General features: G+C 34.7%; 2 non-coding genes across 2 annotated transcripts; both read left to right on the top strand.

Moving 5' to 3' along the window:
- Nucleotides 1-266: 266 nt before the first annotated feature.
- TRNAS-ACU (transfer RNA serine (anticodon ACU)) lies at nt 267-340 on the top strand. The gene has a single exon. It is a non-coding gene; the product is annotated as a tRNA-Ser (tRNA).
- A 2,267-nt stretch (nt 341-2,607) lies between these two features.
- On the top strand, nt 2,608-2,681 carry TRNAS-ACU (transfer RNA serine (anticodon ACU)). The gene has a single exon. It is a non-coding gene; the product is annotated as a tRNA-Ser (tRNA).
- The last annotated feature ends 17,896 nt before the right edge of the window (nt 2,682-20,577 follow it).

The following is a 20,577-nucleotide window of genomic DNA, read 5'->3' as shown; positions in this document are numbered from 1 at the left end:
TGCATATAGCAGAGGATAGTTTTAATCTGCCTACCTCTGGGTTATGGGCCCAGCATGCTTCCATTGCAGTACTCTGCTGCACATGTAAGTGCAAGAGATCCTGAAGCACTCACTCATCATGGGAAAGTACCAATGTGTTTCTTCGTTGGTTGATGGAAGAAACATCTTACAAAAACTCTCCAGATTATTGACTTTTTAAAGTTTTTCTAGGAAACGTTCCAGATGTATGCTTATTAGCCTTTGTCAGTATGTACTTTTTACAAAGTGTCTCTGTGGCGCAATCGGTTAGTGTGTCTGGCTACTAACCGAAAGGTTGGTGGTTCAATCCCACCCAGGGACGTAATTGACCTTGTTATCAGATTTTGGTGATCTTTAAGTAGACAAGTCAAAATTTCAAACCCCCCGTTATGGTGTAGGGTACCTGGCCTTCTCTGATGTAATCAGAGTTAGATTTGATTCAGTGATTTTATAAAAACAGATAGGAAGCACAATTTAGCAGTGGGTTGCAGAGAAAAAGAAATATGCTGGCAAAAAAAATCCAATTGAGTGATTAAACAGCTCTTCATTTTCCAGCTTTATTTTTATGCTAACAAATTTGTTCTCTGAAAAGTGTCCACAAAGCCAAGTCTCTGATTAACACCTTTGTAGGGATGGTTTTTCACCTATTACTAAATTAAACTTGCTTCATTGGAAAGGCAGCAAGATGCATCCTCATTTCAATGTCTACTGAAATAATACAGGTTGACACCAGGAAACATTAACGCCACTGCATCCTTGCTGCTTTCTCATGTAGAAGTCTGTTTAATGTGAAAACAAGGTGATATCTAATTAGCACACAGGTAAGGAATTAAGAAAATCTTTATTTAAGGGTGAAGATGTTTCTCACAAAATCGTTGCCCCAATGCATCATTGAAATTCAAGCTGGAAAGATGATTTTAATATATCACTTGTACATTTTGTATTGCTCTTCTGGTGACAATGTAGTTTGTTTTTGTCAATTACCCTTTTAATAATAGGGTAAAGAAAATTAAGTGGATTTTTTAAAGAAAACTATACTGTCAATATACTATTAAAACAAATTAAAATGGTAAAAGTTATTGTACTTTAAGTAAAAATAAAAGAGCAAAAATATCAATCCCAGTTTTGATTACTTAAATTAACAAAAAAAATGCATATAGCAAAGGATAGTTTCAATCTGCCTACCTCTGGGTTATGGGCCCTGTATGCTTCCATTGCAGTACTCTGCTGCACATGTAAGTGCAAGAGATCCTGAAGCACTCACTCATCATGGGAAAGTACCAATGTGTTTCTTCATTGGTTGATGGAAGAAACATTTTACAAAAACTCTCCAGATTATTGACTTTTTAAAGTTTTTCTAGGAAACGTTCTAGATGTATGCTTATTAGACTTTGTCAGTATGTACTTTTTTCAAAGTGTCTCTGTGGCGCAATCGGTTAGTGTGTCCAGCTACTAACCAAAAGGTTGGTGGTTCAATCCCAACCAGGGACGTAATTGACATTGTTATCAGATTTTGGTGATCTTTAAGTAGACAAGTCAAAATTTCAAATCCCCTGTTATGGTGTAGGGTACCTGGCCTTCTCTGATGTAATCAGAGTTAGATTTGATTCAGTGATTTTATAAAAACAGCTAGGAAGCACAATTTAGCAGTGGGTTGCAGAGAAAAAGAAATATGCTGGCAAAAAAAATCCAATTGAGTGATTAAACAGCTCTTCATTTTCTGGCTTTATTTTTATGCTAACAAATTTGTTCTCTGAAAAGTGTCCACAAAGCCAAGTCTCTGATTAACACCTTTGTAGGGATGGTTTTTCACCTATTACTAAATTAAACTTGCTTCATTGGAAAGGCAGCAAGATGCATCCTCATTTCAATGTCTACTGAAATAATACAGGTTGACACCAGGAAACATTAACGCCACTGCATCCTTGCTGCTTTCTCATGTAGAAGTCTGTTTAATGTGAAAACAAGGTGATATCTAATTAGCACACAGTTTAGGAATTAAGAAAATCTTTATTTAAGGGTGAAGATGTTTCTCACAAAATTGTTGCCCCAATGCATCATTGAAATTCAAGCTGGAAAGATGATTTTAATATATCACTTGTACATTTTGTATTGCTCTTCTGGTGACAATGTAGTTTGTTTTTGTCAATTACCCTTTTAATAATAGGGTAAAGAAAATTAAGTGGATTTTTTTAAGGAAAACTATACTGTCAATATACTATTAAAACAAATTAAAATGGTAAAAGTTATTGTACTTTAAGTAAAAATAAAAGAGCAAAAATATCAATCCCAGTTTTGATTACTTAAATTAACAAAAAAAAAATGCATATAGCCAAGGATAGTTTCAATCTGCCTACCTCTGGGTTATGGGCCCAGCATGCTTCCATTGCAGTACTCTGCTGCACATGTAAGTGCAAGAGATCCTGAAGCACTCACTCATCATGGGAAAGTACCAATGTGTTTCTTCGTTGGTTGATGGAAGTAACATCTTACAAAAACTCTCCAGATTATTGACTTTTTAAAGTTTTTCTAGGAAACGTTTTAGATGTATGCTTATTAGCCTTTGTCAGTAGATACTTTTTACAAAGTGTCTCTGTGGCGCAATCGGTTAGTGTGTCTGGCTACTAACCGAAAGGTTGGTGGTTCAATCCCACCCAGGGACGTAATTGACCTTGTTATCAGATTTTGGTGATCTTTAAGTAGACAAGTCAAAATTTCAAACCCCCCGTTATGGTGTAGGGTACCTGGCCTTCTCTGATGTAATCAGAGTTAGATTTGATTCAGTGATTTTATAAAAACAGATAGGAAGCACAATTTAGCAGTTGGTTGCAGAGAAAAAGAAATATGCTGGCAAAAAAAATCCAATTGAGTGATTAAACAGCTCTTAATTTTCTGGCTTTATTTTTATGCTAACAAATTTGTTCTCTGAAAAGTGTCCACAAAGCCAAGTCTCTGATTAACACCTTTGTAGGGATGGTTTTTCACCTATTACTAAATTAAACTTGCTTCATTGGAAAGGCAGCAAGATGCATCCTCATTTCAATTTCTACTGAAATAATACAGGTTGACACCAGGAAACATTAACGCCACTGCATCCTTGCTGCTTTCTCATGTGGAAGTCTGTTTAATGTGAAAACAAGGTGATATCTAATTAGCACACAGGTAAGGAATTAAGAAAATCTTTATTTAAGGGTGAAGATGTTTCTCACAAAATCGTTGCCCCAATGCATCATTGAAATTCAAGCTGGAAAGATGATTTTAATATATCACTTGTACATTTTGTATTGCTCTTCTGGTGACAATGTAGTTTGTTTTTGTCAATTACCCTTTTAATAATAGGGTAAAGAAAATTAAGTGGATTTTTTAAAGAAAACTATACTGTCAATATACTATTCAAACAAATTAAAATGGTAAAAGTTATTGTACTTCAAGTAAAAATAAAAGAGCAAAAATATCAATCCCAGTTTTGATTACTTAAATTAACAAAAAAAATGCATATAGCAAAGGATAGTTTCAATCTGCCTACCTCTGGGTTATGGGCCCAGCATGCTTCCATTGCAGTACTCTGCTGCACATGTAAGTGCAAGAGATCCTGAAGCACTCACTCATCATGGGAAAGTACCAATGTGTTTCTTCGTTGGTTGATGGAAGAAACATTTTACAAAAACTCTCCAGATTATTGACTTTTTAAAGTTTTTCTAGGAAACGTTCTAGATGTATGCTTATTAGCCTTTGTCAGAATGCATTTTTAGCGAAGTGTCTCTGTGGCGCAATTGGTTAGTGTATCCGGCTACTAACCAAAAGGTTGGTGGTTCAATCCCACCCAGGGACGTAATTGACCTTGTTATCAGATTTTGGTGATCTTTAAGTAGACATGTCAAAATTTCAAACCCCCTGTTATGGTGTAGGGTACCGGGCCTTTTCTGATGTAATCAGAGTTAGATTTGATTCAGTGATTTAATAAAAACAGCTAGGAAGCACAATTTAGCAGTGGGTTGCAGAGAAAAAGAAATATGCTGGCAAAAAAAATCCAATTGAGTGATTAAACAGCTCTTCATTTTCTGGCTTTATTTTTATGCTAACAAATTTGTTCTCTGAAAAGTGTCCACAAAGCCAAGTCTCTGATTAACACCTTTGTAGGGATGGTTTTTCACCTATTACTAAATTAAACTTGCTTCATTGGAAAGGCAGCAAGATGCATCCTCATTTCAATGTCTACTGAAATAATACAGGTTGACACCAGGAAACATTAACGCCACTGCATCCTTGCTGCTTTCTCATGTAGAAGTCTGTTTAATGTGAAAACAAGGTGATATCTAATTAGCACACAGGTAAGGAATTAAGAAAATCTTTATTTAAGGGTGAAGATGTTTCTCACAAAATCGTTGCCCCAATGCATCATTGAAATTCAAGCTGGAAAGATGATTTTAATATATCACTTGTACATTTTGTATTGCTCTTCTGGTGACAATGTAGTTTGTTTTTGTCAATTACCCTTTTAATAATAGGGTAAAGAAAATTAAGTGGATTTTTTAAAGAAAACTATACTGTCAATATACTATTAAAACAAATTAAAATGATAAAAGTTATTGTACTTTAAGTAAAAATAAAAGAGCAAAAATATCAATCCCAGTTTTGATTACTTAAATTAACAAAAAAAATGCATATAGCAAAGGATAGTTTCAATCTGCCTACCTCTGGGTTATGGGCCCTGTATGCTTCCATTGCAGTACTCTGCTGCACATGTAAGTGCAAGAGATCCTGAAGCACTCACTCATCATGGGAAAGTACCAATGTGTTTCTTCATTGGTTGATGGAAGAAACATCTTACAAAAACTCTCCAGATTATTGACTTTTTAAAGTTTTTCTAGGAAACGTTCTAGATGTATGCTTATTAGACTTTGTCAGTATGTACTTTTTGCAAAGTGTCTCTGTGGCGCAATCGGTTAGTGTGTCCGGCTACTAACCAAAAGGTTGGTGGTTCAATCCCAACCAGGGACGTAATTGACATTGTTATCAGATTTTGGTGATCTTTAAGTAGACAAGTCAAAATTTCAAACCCCCTGTTATGGTGTAGGGTACCTGGCCTTCTCTGATGTAATCAGAGTTAGATTTGATTCAGTGATTTTATAAAAACAGCTAGGAAGCACAATTTAGCAGTGGGTTGCAGAGAAAAAGAAATATGCTGGCAAAAAAAATCCAATTGAGTGATTAAACAGCTCTTCATTTTCTGGCTTTATTTTTATGCTAACAAATTTGTTCTTTGAAAAGTGTCCACAAAGCCAAGTCTCTGATTAACACCTTTGTAGGGATGGTTTTTCACCTATTACTAAATTAAACTTGCTTCATTGGAAAGGCAGCAAGATGCATCCTCATTTCAATGTCTACTGAAATAATACAGGTTGACACCAGGAAACATTAACGCCACTGCATCCTTGCTGCTTTCTCATGTAGAAGTCTGTTTAATGTGAAAACAAGGTGATATCTAATTAGCACACAGGTTAGGAATTAAGAAAATCTTTATTTAAGGGTGAAGATGTTTCTCACAAAATTGTTGCCCCAATGCATCATTGAAATTCAAGCTGGAAAGATGATTTTAATATATCACTTGTACATTTTGTATTGCTCTTCTGGTGACAATGTAGTTTGTTTTTGTCAATTACCCTTTTAATAATAGGGTAAAGAAAATTAAGTGGATTTTTTAAAGAAAACTATACTGTCAATATACTATTAAAACAAATTAAAATGGTAAAAGTTATTGTACTTTAAGTAAAAATAAAAGAGCAAAAATATCAATCCCAGTTTTGATTACTTAAATTAACAAAAAAAATGCATATAGCAAAGGATAGTTTCAATCTGCCTACCTCTGGGTTATGGGCCCAGCATGCTTCCATTGCAGTACTCTGCTGCACATGTAAGTGCAAGAGATCCTGAAGCACTCACTCATCATGGGAAAGTACCAATGTGTTTCTTCGTTGGTTGATGGAAGAAACATCTTACAAAAACTCTCCAGATTATTGACTTTTTAAAGTTTTTCTAGGAAACGTTCTAGATGTATGCTTATTAGCCTTTGTCAGTATGTACTTTTTGCAAAGTGTCTCTGTGGCGCAATCGGTTAGTGTGTCTGGCTACTAACCAAAAGGTTGATGGTTCAATCCCACCCAGGGATGTAATTGACCTTGTTGTCAGATTTTGGTGATCTTTAAGTAGACAAGTCAAAATTTCAAACCCCCTGTTATGGTGTAGGGTACCTGGCCTTCTCTGATGTAATCAGAGTTAGATTTGATTCATTGATTTTATAAAAACAGCTAGGAAGCACAATTTAGCAGTGGGTTGCAGAGAAAAAGAAATATGCTGGCAAAAAAAATCCAATTGAGTGATGAAACAGCTCTTCATTTTCTGGCTTTATTTTTATGCTAACAAATTTGTTCTCTGAAAAGTGTCCACAAAGCCAAGTCTCTGATTAACACCTTTGTAGGGATGGTTTTTCACCTATTACTAAATTAAACTTGCTTCATTGGAAAGGCAGCAAGATGCATCCTCATTTCAATGTCTACTGAAATAATACAGGTTGACACCAGGAAACATTAACGCCACTGCATCCTTGCTGCTTTCTCATGTAGAAGTCTGTTTAATGTGAAAACAAGGTGATATCTAATTAGCACACAGGTAAGGAATTAAGAAAATCTTTATTTAAGGGTGAAGATGTTTCTCACAAAATCGTTGCCCCAATGCATCATTGAAATTCAAGCTGGAAAGATGATTTTAATATATCACTTGTACATTTTGTATTGCTCTTCTGGTGACAATGTAGTTTGTTTTTGTCAATTACCCTTTTAATAATAGGGTAAAGAAAATTAAGTGGATTTTTTTAAGGAAAACTATACTGTCAGTATACTATTAAAACAAATTAAAATGGTAAAAGTTATTGTACTTTAAGTAAAAATAAAAGAGCAAAAATATCAATCCCAGTTTTGATTACTTAAATTAACAAAAAAAAATGCATATAGCAAAGGATAGTTTCAATCTGCCTACCTCTGGGTTATGGGCCCAGCATGCTTCCATTGCAGTACTCTGCTGCACATGTAAGTGCAAGAGATCCTGAAGCACTCACTCATCATGGGAAAGTACCAATGTGTTTCTTCGTTGGTTGATGGAAGAAACATCTTACAAAAACTCTCCAGATTATTGACTTTTTAAAGTTTTTCTAGGAAACGTTCCAGATGTATGCTTATTAGCCTTTGTCAGTATGTACTTTTTACAAAGTGTCTCTGTGGCGCAATCGGTTAGTGTGTCTGGCTACTAACCGAATGGTTGGTGGATCAATCCCACCCAGGGACGTAATTGACCTTGTTATCAGATTTTGGTGATCTTTAAGTAGACAAGTCAAAATTTCAAAACCCCCGTTATGGTGTAGGGTACCTGGCCTTCTCTGATGTAATCAGAGTTAGATTTGATTCAGTGATTTTATAAAAACAGATAGGAAGCACAATTTAGCAGTGGGTTGCAGAGAAAAAGAAATATGCTGGCAAAAAAAATCCAATTGAGTGATTAAACAGCTCTTCATTTTCTGGCTTTATTTTTATGCTAACAAATTTGTTCTCTGAAAAGTGTCCACAAAGCCAAGTCTCTGATTAACACCTTTGTAGGGATGGTTTTTCACCTATTACTAAATTAAACTTGCTTCATTGGAAAGGCAGCAAGATGCATCCTCATTTCAATTTCTACTGAAATAATACAGGTTGACACCAGGAAACATTAACGCCACTGCATCCTTGCTGCTTTCTCATGTGGAAGTCTGTTTAATGTGAAAACAAGGTGATATCTAATTAGCACACAGGTAAGGAATTAAGAAAATCTTTATTTAAGGGTGAAGATGTTTCTCACAAAATCGTTGCCGCAATGCATCATTGAAATTCAAGCTGGAAAGATGATTTTAATATATCACTTGTACATTTTGTATTGCTCTTCTGGTGACAATGTAGTTTGTTTTTGTCAATTACCCTTTTAATAATAGGGTAAAGAAAATTAAGTGGATTTTTTAAAGAAAACTATACTGTCAATATACTATTCAAACAAATTAAAATGGTAAAAGTTATTGTACTTTAAGTAAAAATAAAAGAGCAAAAATATCAATCCCAGTTTTGATTACTTAAATTAACAAAAAAAATGCATATAGCAAAGGATAGTTTCAATCTGCCTACCTCTGGGTTATGGGCCCTGTATGCTTCCATTGCAGTACTCTGCTGCACATGTAAGTGCAAGAGATCCTGAAGCACTCACTCATCATAGGAAAGTACCAATGTGTTTCTTCATTGGTTGATGGAAGAAACATCTTACAAAAACTCTCCAGATTATTAATCGTTGCCCCAATGCATCATTGAAATTCAAGCTGGAAAGATGATTTTAATATATCACTTGTACATTTTGTATTGCTCTTCTGGTGACAATGTAGTTTGTTTTTGTCAATTACCATTTTAATAATAGGGTAAAGAAAATTAAGTGGATTTTTAAAAGAAAACAATACTTTCAATATACTATTAAAACAAATTAAAATGGTAAAAATTATTGTACTTTAATGAAAAATAAAAGAGCAAAAATATCAATCCCAGTTTTGGATTACTTTAATTAACAAAAAAAATGCATATAGCAGAGGATAGTTTTAATCTGCCTACCTCTGGGTTATGGGCCCAGCATGCTTCCATTGCAGTACTTTGCTGCACATGTAAGTGCAAGAGATCCTGAAGCACTCAGTCATCAATGGAAAGTACCAATGTGTTTCTTCGTTGGTTGATGGAAGAAACATCTTACAAAAACTCTCCAGATTATTGACTTTTTAAAGTTTTTCTAGGAAACGTTCTAGATGTATGCTTATTAGCCTTTGTCAGTATGTACTTTTTGCAAAGTGTCTCTGTGGCGCAATCGGTTAGTGTGTCCGGCTACTAATCAAAAGGTTGGTGGTTCAATCCCACCCAGGGACGTAATTGACCTTGTTATCAGATTTTGGTGATCTTTAAGTAGACAAGTCAAAATTTAAAACCCCCTGTTATGGTGTAGGGTACCTGGCCTTCTCTGATGTAATCAGAGTTAGATTTGATTCATTGATTTTATAAAAACAGCTAGGAAGCACAATTTAGCAGTGGGTTGCAGAGATAAAGAAATATGCTGGCAAAAAAAATCCAATTGAGTGATTAAACAGCTCTTCATTTTCTGGCTTTATTTTTATGCTAACAAATTTGTTCTCTGAAAAGTGTCCACAAAGCCAAGTCTCTGATTAACACCTTTGTAGGGATGGTTTTTCACCTATTACTAAATTAAACTTGCTTCATTGGAAAGGCAGCAAGATGCATCCTCATTTCAATGTCTACTGAAATAATACAGGTTGACACCAGGAAACATTAACGCCACTGCATCCTTGCTGCTTTCTCATGTAGAAGTCTGTTTAATGTGAAAACAAGGTGATATCTAATTAGCACACAGGTAAGGAATTAAGAAAATCTTTATTTAAGGGTGAAGATGTTTCTCACAAAATCGTTGCCCCAATGCATCATTGAAATTCAAGCTGGAAAGATGATTTTAATATATCACTTGTACATTTTGTATTGCTCTTCTGGTGACAATGTAGTTTGTTTTTGTCAATTACCCTTTTAATAATAGGGTAAAGAAAATTAAGTGGATTTTTTAAAGAAAACTATACTGTCAATATACTATTAAAACAAATTAAAATGGTAAAAGTTATTGTACTTTAAGTAAAAATAAAAAAGCAAAAATATCAATCCCAGTTTTGATTACTAAAATTAACAAAAAAAAAATGCATATAGCAGAGGATAGTTTCAATCTGCCTACCTCTGGGTTATGTGCCCAGCATGCTTCCATTGCTGTACTCTGCTGCACATGTAAGAGCAATAGATCCTAAAGCACTCACTCATCATGGGAAAGTACCAATGTGTTTCTTCGTTGGTTGATGGAAGAAACATCTTACAAAAACTCTCCAGATTATTGACTTTTTAAAGTTTTTCTAGGAAAAGTTTTAGATGAATGCTTATTAGCCTTTGTCAGTATGTACTTTTGCAAAGTGTCTCTGTGGCACAATCAGTTAGTGTGCACGGCTATTAACCAAAAGGTTGGTGGTTCAATCCCACCCAGGGACGTAATTGACCTTGTTATCAGATTTTGGTGATCTTTAAGTAGACAAGTCAAAATTTCAAATCCCCCTGTTCTGGTGTAGGGTACCTGGCCTTCTCTGATGTAATCAGAGTTAGATTTGATTCAGTGATTTTATAAAAACAGCTAGGAAGCACAATTTAGCAGTGGGTTGCAGAGAAAAAGAAATATGCTGGCAAAAAAAATCCAATTGAGTGATTAAACAGCTCTTAATTTTCTGGCTTTATTTTTATGCTAACAAATTTGTTCTCTGAAAAGTGTCCACAAAGCCAAGTATCTGATTAACACCTTTGTAAGGATGGTTTTTAACCTATTACTAAATTAAACTTGCTTCATTGGAAAGGCAGCAAGATGCATCCTCATTTCAATGTCTACTGAAATAATACAGGTTGACACCAGGAAACATTAACGCCACTGCATCCTTGCTGCTTTCTCATGTGGAAGTCTGTTTAATGTGAAAACAAGGTGATATCTAATTAGCACACAGGTAAGGAATTAAGAAAATCTTTATTTAAGGGTGAAAATGTTTCTCACAAAATCGTTGCCCCAATGCATCATTGAAATTCAAGCTGGAAAGATGATTTTAATATATCACTTGTACATTTTGTATTGCTCTTCTGGTGACAATGTAGTTTGTTTTTGTCAATTACCCTTTTAATAATAGGGTAAAGAAAATTAAGTGGATTTTTTAAAGAAAACTATACTGTCAATATACTATTAAAACAAATTATAATGGTAAAAGTTATTGTACTTTAAGTAAAAATAAAAGAACAAAAATATCAATCCCAGTTTTGATTACTTAAATTAACAAAAAAAAAATGTATATAGCAAAGGATAGTTTCAATCTGCCTACCTCTGGGTTATGGGCCCAGCATGCTTCCATTGCAGTACTTTGCTGCACATGTAAGTGCAAGAGATCCTGAAGCACTCAGTCATCATGGGAAAGTACCAATGTGTTTCTTCGTTGGTTGATGGAAGAAACATCTTACAAAAACTCTCCAGATTATTGACTTTTTAAAGTTTTTCTAGGAAACGTTCTAGATGTATGCTTATTAGCCTTTGTCAGTATGTACTTTTTGCAAAGTGTCTCTGTGGCGCAATCGGTTAGTGAGTCCGGCTACTAACCAAAAGGTTGGTGGTTCAATCCCACCCAGGGACGTAATTGACCTTGTTATCAGATTTTGGTGATCTTTAAGTAGACAAGTCAAAATTTCAAACCCCCTCTTATGGTGTAGGGTACCTGGCCTTCTCTGATGTAATCAGAGTTAGATTTGATTCATTGATTTTATAAAAACAGCTAGGAAGCACAATTTAGCAGTCGGTTGCAGAGAAAAAGAAATATGCTGGCAAAAAAAATCAAATTGAGTGATTAAACAGCTCTTCATTTTCTGGCTTTATTTTTATGCTAACAAATTTGTTCTCTGAAAAGTGTCCACAAAGCCAAGTCTCTGATTAACACCTTTGTAGGGATGGTTTTTCACCTATTGCTAAATTAAACTTGCTTCATTGGAAAGGCAGCAAGATGCATCCTCATTTCAATGTCTACTGAAATAATACAGGTTGACACCAGGAAACATTAACGCCACTGCATCCTTGCTGCTTTCTCATGTAGAAGTCTGTTTAATGTGAAAACAAGGTGATATCTAATTAGCACACAGGTAAGGAATTAAGAAAATCTTTATTTAAGGGTGAAGATGTTTCTCACAAAATCGTTGCCCCAATGCATCATTGAAATTCAAGCTGGAAAGATGATTTTAATATATCACTTGTACATTTTGTATTGCTCTTCTGGTGACAATGTAGTTTGTTTTTGTCAATTACCCTTTTAATAATAGGGTAAAGAAAATTAAGTGGATTTTTTAAAGAAAACTATACTGTCAATTTACTATTAAAACAAATTAAAATGGTAAAAGTTATTGTACTTTAAGTAAAAATAAAAGAGCAAAAATATCAATCCCAGTTTTGATTACTTAAATTAACAAAAAAAAATGCATATAGCAAAGGATAGTTTCAATCTGCCTACCTCTGGGTTATGGGCCCAGCATGCTTCCATTGCAGTACTCTGCTGCACATGTAAGTGCAAGAGATCCTGAAGCACTCAGTCATCATGGGAAAGTACCAATGTGTTTCTTCTTTGGTTGATGGAAGAAACATCTTACAAAAACTCTCCAGATTATTGACTTTTTAAAGTTTTTCTAGGAAACGTTCTAGATGTATGCTTATTAGCCTTTGTCAGTATGTACTTTTTGTGAAGTATCTCTGTGGCGCAATCGGTTAGTGTATCCGGCTACTAGCTAAAAGGTTGGTGGTTCAATCCCACCCAGGGACGTAATTGACCTTGTTATCAGATTTTGGTGATCTTTAAGTAGACAAGTCAAAATTTCAAACCCCTTGTTATGGTGTAGGGTACCTGGCCTTTTCTGATGTAATCAGAGTTAGATTTGATTCAGTGATTTAATAAAAACAGCTAGGAAGCACAATTTAGCAGTGGGTTGCAGAGAAAAAGAAATATGCTGGCAAAAAAAATCCAATTGAGTGATTAAACAGCTCTTCATTTTCTGGCTTTATTTTTATGCTAACAAATTTGTTCTCTGAAAAGTGTCCACAAAGCCAAGTCTCTGATTAACACCTTTGTAGGGATGGTTTTTCACCTATTACTAAATTAAACTTGCTTCATTGGAAAGGCAGCAAGATGCATCCTCATTTCAATGTCTACTGAAATAATACAGGTTGACACCAGGAAACATTAATGCCACTGTATCCTTGCTGCTTTCTCATGTGGAAGTCTGTTTAATGTGAAAACAAGGTGATATCTAATTAGCACACAGGTAAGGAATTAAGAAAATCTTTATTTAAGGGTGAAGATGTTTCTCACAAAATTGTTGCCCCAATGCATCATTGAAATTCAAGCTGGAAAGATGATTTTAATATATCACTTGTATATTTTGTATTGCTCTTCTGGTGACAATGTAGTTTGTTTTTGTCAATTACCATTTTAATAATAGGGTAAAGAAAATTAAGTGGATTTTTAAAAGAAAACAATACTGTCAATATACTATTAAAACAAATTAAAATGGTAAAAGTTATTGTACTTTAAGTAAAAATAAAAGAGCCAAAATATCAATCCCAGTTTTGGATTACTTTAATTAACAAAAAAAAATGCATATAGCAGAGGATAGTTTCAATCTGCCTACCGCTGGGTTATGGGCCCAGCATGCTTCCATTGCTGTACTCTGCTGCACATGTAAGTGCAAGAGATCCTGAAGCACTCACTCATCATGGGAAAGTACCAATGTGTTTCTTCGTTGGTTGATGGAAGAAACATCTTACAAAAACTCTCCAGATTATTGACTTTTTAAAGTTTTTCTAGGAAACGTTTTAGATGAATGCTTATTAGCCTTTGTCAGTATGGACTTTTGCAAAGTGTCTCTGTGGCGCAATCAGTTAGTGTGCACGGCTATTAACCAAAAGGTTGGTGGTTCAATCCCACCCAGGGACGTAATTGACCTTGTTATCAGATTTTGGTGATCTTTAAGTAGACAAGTCAAAATTTCAAATCCCCCTGTTCTGGTGTAGGGTACCTGGCCTTCTCTGATGTAATCAGAGTTAGATTTGATTCAGTGATTTTATAAAATCAGTTAGGAAGCACAATTTAGCAGTGGGTGGCAGAGAAAAAGAAATATGCTGGCAAAAAAAATCCAATTGAGTGATTAAACAGCTCTTAATTTTCTGGCTTTATTTTTATGCTAACAAATTTGTTCTCTGAAAAGTGTCCACAAAGCCAAGTCTCTGATTAACACCTTTGTAAGGATGGTTTTTAACCTATTACTAAATTAAACTTGCTTCATTGGAAAGGCAGCAAGATGCATCCTCATTTCAATGTCTACTGAAATAATACAGGTTGACACCAGGAAACATTAACGCCACTGCATCCTTGCTGCTTTCTCATGTGGAAGTCTGTTTAATGTGAAAACAAGGTGATATCTAATTAGCACACAGGTAAGGAATTAAGAAAATCTTTATTTAAGGGTGAAAATGTTTCTCACAAAATCGTTGCCCCAATGCATCATTGAAATTCAAGCTGGAAATATGATTTTAATATATCACTTGTACATTTTGTATTGCTCTTCTGGTGACAATCTAGTTTGTTTTTGTCAATTACCATTTTAATAATAGGGTAAAGAAAATTAAGTGGATTTTTGAAAGAAAACAATACTGTCAATATACTATTAAAACAAATTAAAATGGTAAAAGTTATTGTACTGTAAGTAAAAATAAAAGAGCCAACATATCAATCCCAGTTTTGGAATACTTTAATTAACAAAAACAAATGCATATAGCAGAGGATAGTTTCAATCTGCCTACCTCTGGGTTATGTGCTCAGCATGCTTCCATTGCTGTACTCTGCTGCACATGTAAGTGCAATAGATCCTGAAGCACTCACTCATCATGGGAAAGTACCAATGTGTTTCTTCGTTGGTTGATGGAAGAAACATCTTACAAAAACTCTCCAGATTATTGACTTTTTAAAGTTTTTCTAGGAAACGTTTTAGATGAATGCTTATTAGCCTTTGTCAGTATGTACTTTTGCAAAGTGTCTCTGTGGCGCAATCAGTTAGTGTGTATGGCTATTAACCAAAAGGTTGGTGGTTCAATCCCACCCAGGGACGTAATTGACCTTGTTATCAGATTTTGGTGATCTTTAAGTAGACAAGTCAAAATTTCAAACCCCCTCTTATGGTGTAGGGTACCTGGCCTTCTCTGATGTAATCAGAGTTAGATTTGATTCAGTGATTTTATAAAAAACAGCTAGGAAGCACAATTTAGCAGTGGGTTGCAGAGAAAAAGAAATATGCTGGCAAAAAAATCCAATTGAGCGATTAAACAGCTCTTCATTTTCTGGCTTTATTTTTATGCTAACAAATTTGTTCTCTGAAAAGTGTCCACAAAGCCAAGTCTCTGATTAACACCTTTGTAAGGATGGTTTTTCACCTATTACTAAATTAAACTTGCTTCATTGGAAAGGCAGCAAGATGCATCCTCATTTCAATGTCTACTGAAATAATACAGGTTGACACCAGGAAACATTAACGCCACTGCATCCTTGCTGCTTTCTCATGTAAAAGTCTGTTTAATGTGAAAACAAGGTGATATCTAATTAGCACACAGGTAAGGAATTAAGAAAATCTTTATTTAAGGGTGAAGATGTTTCTCACAAAATCGTTGCCCCAATGCATCATTGAAATTCAAGCTGGAAAGATGATTTTAATATATCACTTGTACATTTTGTATTGCTCTTCTGGTGACAATGTAGTTTGTTTTTGTCAATTACCATTTTAATAATAGGGTAAAGAAAATTAAGTGGATTTTTAAAAGAAAACAATACTGTCAATATACTATTAAAACAAATTAAAATGGTAAAAGTTATTGTACTTTAAGTAAAAATAAAAGAGCCAAAATATCAATCCCAGTTTTGGATTACTTTAATTAACAAAAAAAAATGCATATAGCAGAGGATAGTTTCAATCTGCCTACCGCTGGGTTATGGGCCCAGCATGCTTCCATTGCTGTACTCTGCTGCACATGTAAGTGCAAGAGATCCTGAAGCACTCACTCATCATGGGAAAGTACCAATGTGTTTCTTCGTTGGTTGATGGAAGAAACATCTTACAAAAACTCTCCAGATTATTGACTTTTTAAAGTTTTTCTAGGAAACGTTTTAGATGAATGCTTATTAGCCTTTGTCAGTATGGACTTTTGCAAAGTGTCTCTGTGGCGCAATCAGTTAGTGTGCACGGCTATTAACCAAAAGGTTGGTGGTTCAATCCCACCCAGGGACGTAATTGACCTTGTTATCAGATTTTGGTGATCTTTAAGTAGACAAGTCAAAATTTCAAATCCCCCTGTTCTGGTGTAGGGTACCTGGCCTTCTCTGATGTAATCAGAGTTAGATTTGATTCAGTGATTTTATAAAAACAGCTAGGAAGCACAATTTAGCAGTGGGTTGCAGAGAAAAAGAAATATGCTGGCAAAAAAAATCCAATTGAGTGATTAAACAGCTCTTAATTTTCTGGCTTTATTTTTATGCTAACAAATTTGTTCTCTGAAAAGTGTCCACAAAGCCAAGTATCTGATTAACACCTTTGTAAGGATGGTTTTTAACCTATTACTAAATTAAACTTGCTTCATTGGAAAGGCAGCAAGATGCATCCTCATTTCAATGTCTACTGAAATAATACAGGTTGACACCAGGAAACATTAACGCCACTGCATCCTTGCTGCTTTCTCATGTGGAAGTCTGTTTAATGTGAAAACAAGGTGATATCTAATTAGCACACAGGTAAGGAATTAAGAAAATCTTTATTTAAGGGTGAAAATGTTTCTCACAAAATCGTTGCCCCAATGCATCATTGAAATTCAAGCTGGAAAGATGATTTTAATATATCACTTGTACATTTTGTATTGCTCTTCTGGTGACAATGTAGTTTGTTTTTGTCAATTACCCTTTTAATAATAGGGTAAAGAAAATTAAGTGGATTTTTTAAAGAAAACTATACTGTCAATATACTATTAAAACAAATTATAATGGTAAAAGTTATTGTACTTTAAGTAAAAATAAAAGAACAAAAATATCAATCCCAGTTTTGATTACTTAAATTAACAAAAAAAAAATGTATATAGCAAAGGATAGCTTCAATCTGCCTACCTCTGGGTTATGGGCCCAGCATGCTTCCATTGCAGTACTTTGCTGCACATGTAAGTGCAAGAGATCCTGAAGCACTCAGTCATCATGGGAAAGTACCAATGTGTTTCTTCGTTGGTTGATGGAAGAAACATCTTACAAAAACTCTCCAGATTATTGACTTTTTAAAGTTTTTCTAGGAAACGTTCTAGATGTATGCTTATTAGCCTTTGTCAGTATGTACTTTTTGCAAAGTGTCTCTGTGGCGCAATCGGTTAGTGAGTCCGGCTACTAACCAAAAGGTTGGTGGTTCAATCCCACCCAGGGACGTAATTGACCTTGTTATCAGATTTTGGTGATCTTTAAGTAGACAAGTCAAAATTTCAAACCCCCTCTTATGGTGTAGGGTACCTGGCCTTCTCTGATGTAATCAGAGTTAGATTTGATTCATTGATTTTATAAAAACAGCTAGGAAGCACAATTTAGCAGTCGGTTGCAGAGAAAAAGAAATATGCTGGCAAAAAAAATCAAATTGAGTGATTAAACAGCTCTTCATTTTCTGGCTTTATTTTTATGCTAACAAATTTGTTCTCTGAAAAGTGTCCACAAAGCCAAGTCTCTGATTAACACCTTTGTAGGGATGGTTTTTCACCTATTGCTAAATTAAACTTGCTTCATTGGAAAGGCAGCAAGATGCATCCTCATTTCAATGTCTACTGAAATAATACAGGTTGACACCAGGAAACATTAACGCCACTGCATCCTTGCTGCTTTCTCATGTAGAAGTCTGTTTAATGTGAAAACAAGGTGATATCTAATTAGCACACAGGTAAGGAATTAAGAAAATCTTTATTTAAGGGTGAAGATGTTTCTCACAAAATCGTTGCCCCAATGCATCATTGAAATTCAAGCTGGAAAGATGATTTTAATATATCACTTGTACATTTTGTATTGCTCTTCTGGTGACAATGTAGTTTGTTTTTGTCAATTACCCTTTTAATAATAGGGTAAAGAAAATTAAGTGGATTTTTTAAAGAAAACTATACTGTCAATTTACTATTAAAACAAATTAAAATGGTAAAAGTTATTGTACTTTAAGTAAAAATAAAAGAGCAAAAATATCAATCCCAGTTTTGATTACTTAAATTAACAAAAAAAAATGCATATAGCAAAGGATAGTTTCAATCTGCCTACCTCTGGGTTATGGGCCCAGCATGCTTCCATTGCAGTACTCTGCTGCACATGTAAGTGCAAGAGATCCTGAAGCACTCAGTCATCATGGGAAAGTACCAATGTGTTTCTTCTTTGGTTGATGGAAGAAACATCTTACAAAAACTCTCCAGATTATTGACTTTTTAAAGTTTTTCTAGGAAACGTTCTAGATGTATGCTTATTAGCCTTTGTCAGTATGTACTTTTTGTGAAGTATCTCTGTGGCGCAATCGGTTAGTGTATCCGGCTACTAGCTAAAAGGTTGGTGGTTCAATCCCACCCAGGGACGTAATTGACCTTGTTATCAGATTTTGGTGATCTTTAAGTAGACAAGTCAAAATTTCAAACCCCTTGTTATGGTGTAGGGTACCTGGCCTTTTCTGATGTAATCAGAGTTAGATTTGATTCAGTGATTTAATAAAAACAGCTAGGAAGCACAATTTAGCAGTGGGTTGCAGAGAAAAAGAAATATGCTGGCAAAAAAAATCCAATTGAGTGATTAAACAGCTCTTCATTTTCTGGCTTTATTTTTATGCTAACAAATTTGTTCTCTGAAAAGTGTCCACAAAGCCAAGTCTCTGATTAACACCTTTGTAGGGATGGTTTTTCACCTATTACTAAATTAAACTTGCTTCATTGGAAAGGCAGCAAGATGCATCCTCATTTCAATGTCTACTGAAATAATACAGGTTGACACCAGGAAACATTAATGCCACTGTATCCTTGCTGCTTTCTCATGTGGAAGTCTGTTTAATGTGAAAACAAGGTGATATCTAATTAGCACACAGGTAAGGAATTAAGAAAATCTTTATTTAAGGGTGAAGATGTTTCTCACAAAATTGTTGCCCCAATGCATCATTGAAATTCAAGCTGGAAAGATGATTTTAATATATCACTTGTATATTTTGTATTGCTCTTCTGGTGACAATGTAGTTTGTTTTTGTCAATTACCATTTTAATAATAGGGTAAAGAAAATTAAGTGGATTTTTAAAAGAAAACAATACTGTCAATATACTATTAAAACAAATTAAAATGGTAAAAGTTATTGTACTTTAAGTAAAAATAAAAGAGCCAAAATATCAATCCCAGTTTTGGATTACTTTAATTAACAAAAAAAAATGCATATAGCAGAGGATAGTTTCAATCTGCCTACCGCTGGGTTATGGGCCCAGCATGCTTCCATTGCTGTACTCTGCTGCACATGTAAGTGCAAGAGATCCTGAAGCACTCACTCATCATGGGAAAGTACCAATGTGTTTCTTCGTTGGTTGATGGAAGAAACATCTTACAAAAACTCTCCAGATTATTGACTTTTTAAAGTTTTTCTAGGAAACGTTTTAGATGAATGCTTATTAGCCTTTGTCAGTATGGACTTTTGCAAAGTGTCTCTGTGGCGCCATCAGTTAGTGTGCATGGCTATTAACCAAAAGGTTGGTGGTTCAATCCCACCCAGGGACGTAATTGACCTTGTTATCAGATTTTGGTGATCTTTAAGTAGACAAGTCAAAATTTCAAATCCCCCTGTTCTGGTGTAGGGTACCTGGCCTTCTCTGATGTAATCAGAGTTAGATTTGATTCAGTGATTTTATAAAATCAGTTAGGAAGCACAATTTAGCAGTGGGTTGCAGAGAAAAAGAAATATGCTGGCAAAAAAAATCCAATTGAGTGATTAAACAGCTCTTCATTTTCTGGCTTTATTTTTATGCTAACAAATTTGTTCTCTGAAAAGTGTCCACAAAGCCAAGTCTCTGATTAACACCTTTGTAAGGATGGTTTTTAACCTATTACTAAATTAAACTTGCTTCATTGGAAAGGCAGCAAGATGCATCCTCATTTCAATGTCTACTGAAATAATACAGGTTGACACCAGGAAACATTAACGCCACTGCATCCTTGCTGCTTTCTCATGTGGAAGTCTGTTTAATGTGAAAACAAGGTGATATCTAATTAGCACACAGGTAAGGAATTAAGAAAATCTTTATTTAAGGGTGAAAATGTTTCTCACAAAATCGTTGCCCCAATGCATCATTGAAATTCAAGCTGGAAATATGATTTTAATATATCACTTGTACATTTTGTATTGCTCTTCTGGTGACAATGTAGTTTGTTTTTGTCAATTACCATTTTAATAATAGGGTAAAGAAAATTAAGTGGATTTTTGAAAGAAAACAATACTGTCAATATACTATTAAAACAAATTAAAATGGTAAAAGTTATTGTACTGTAAGTAAAAATAAAAGAGCCAACATATCAATCCCAGTTTTGGAATACTTTAATTAACAAAAACAAATGCATATAGCAGAGGATAGTTTCAATCTGCCTACCTCTGGGTTATGTGCTCAGCATGCTTCCATTGCTGTACTCTGCTGCACATGTAAGTGCAATAGATCCTGAAGCACTCACTCATCATGGGAAAGTACCAATGTGTTTCTTCGTTGGTTGATGGAAGAAACATCTTACAAAAACTCTCCAGATTATTGACTTTTTAAAGTTTTTCTAGG

The sequence above is a fragment of the Pseudophryne corroboree genome, unplaced genomic scaffold (assembly GCF_028390025.1).
Source record: "Pseudophryne corroboree isolate aPseCor3 unplaced genomic scaffold, aPseCor3.hap2 scaffold_484, whole genome shotgun sequence".
Classification (NCBI taxonomy): Eukaryota; Metazoa; Chordata; class Amphibia; order Anura; family Myobatrachidae; genus Pseudophryne; species Pseudophryne corroboree.
This window is presented reverse-complemented; position numbering and strand designations above follow the sequence as displayed.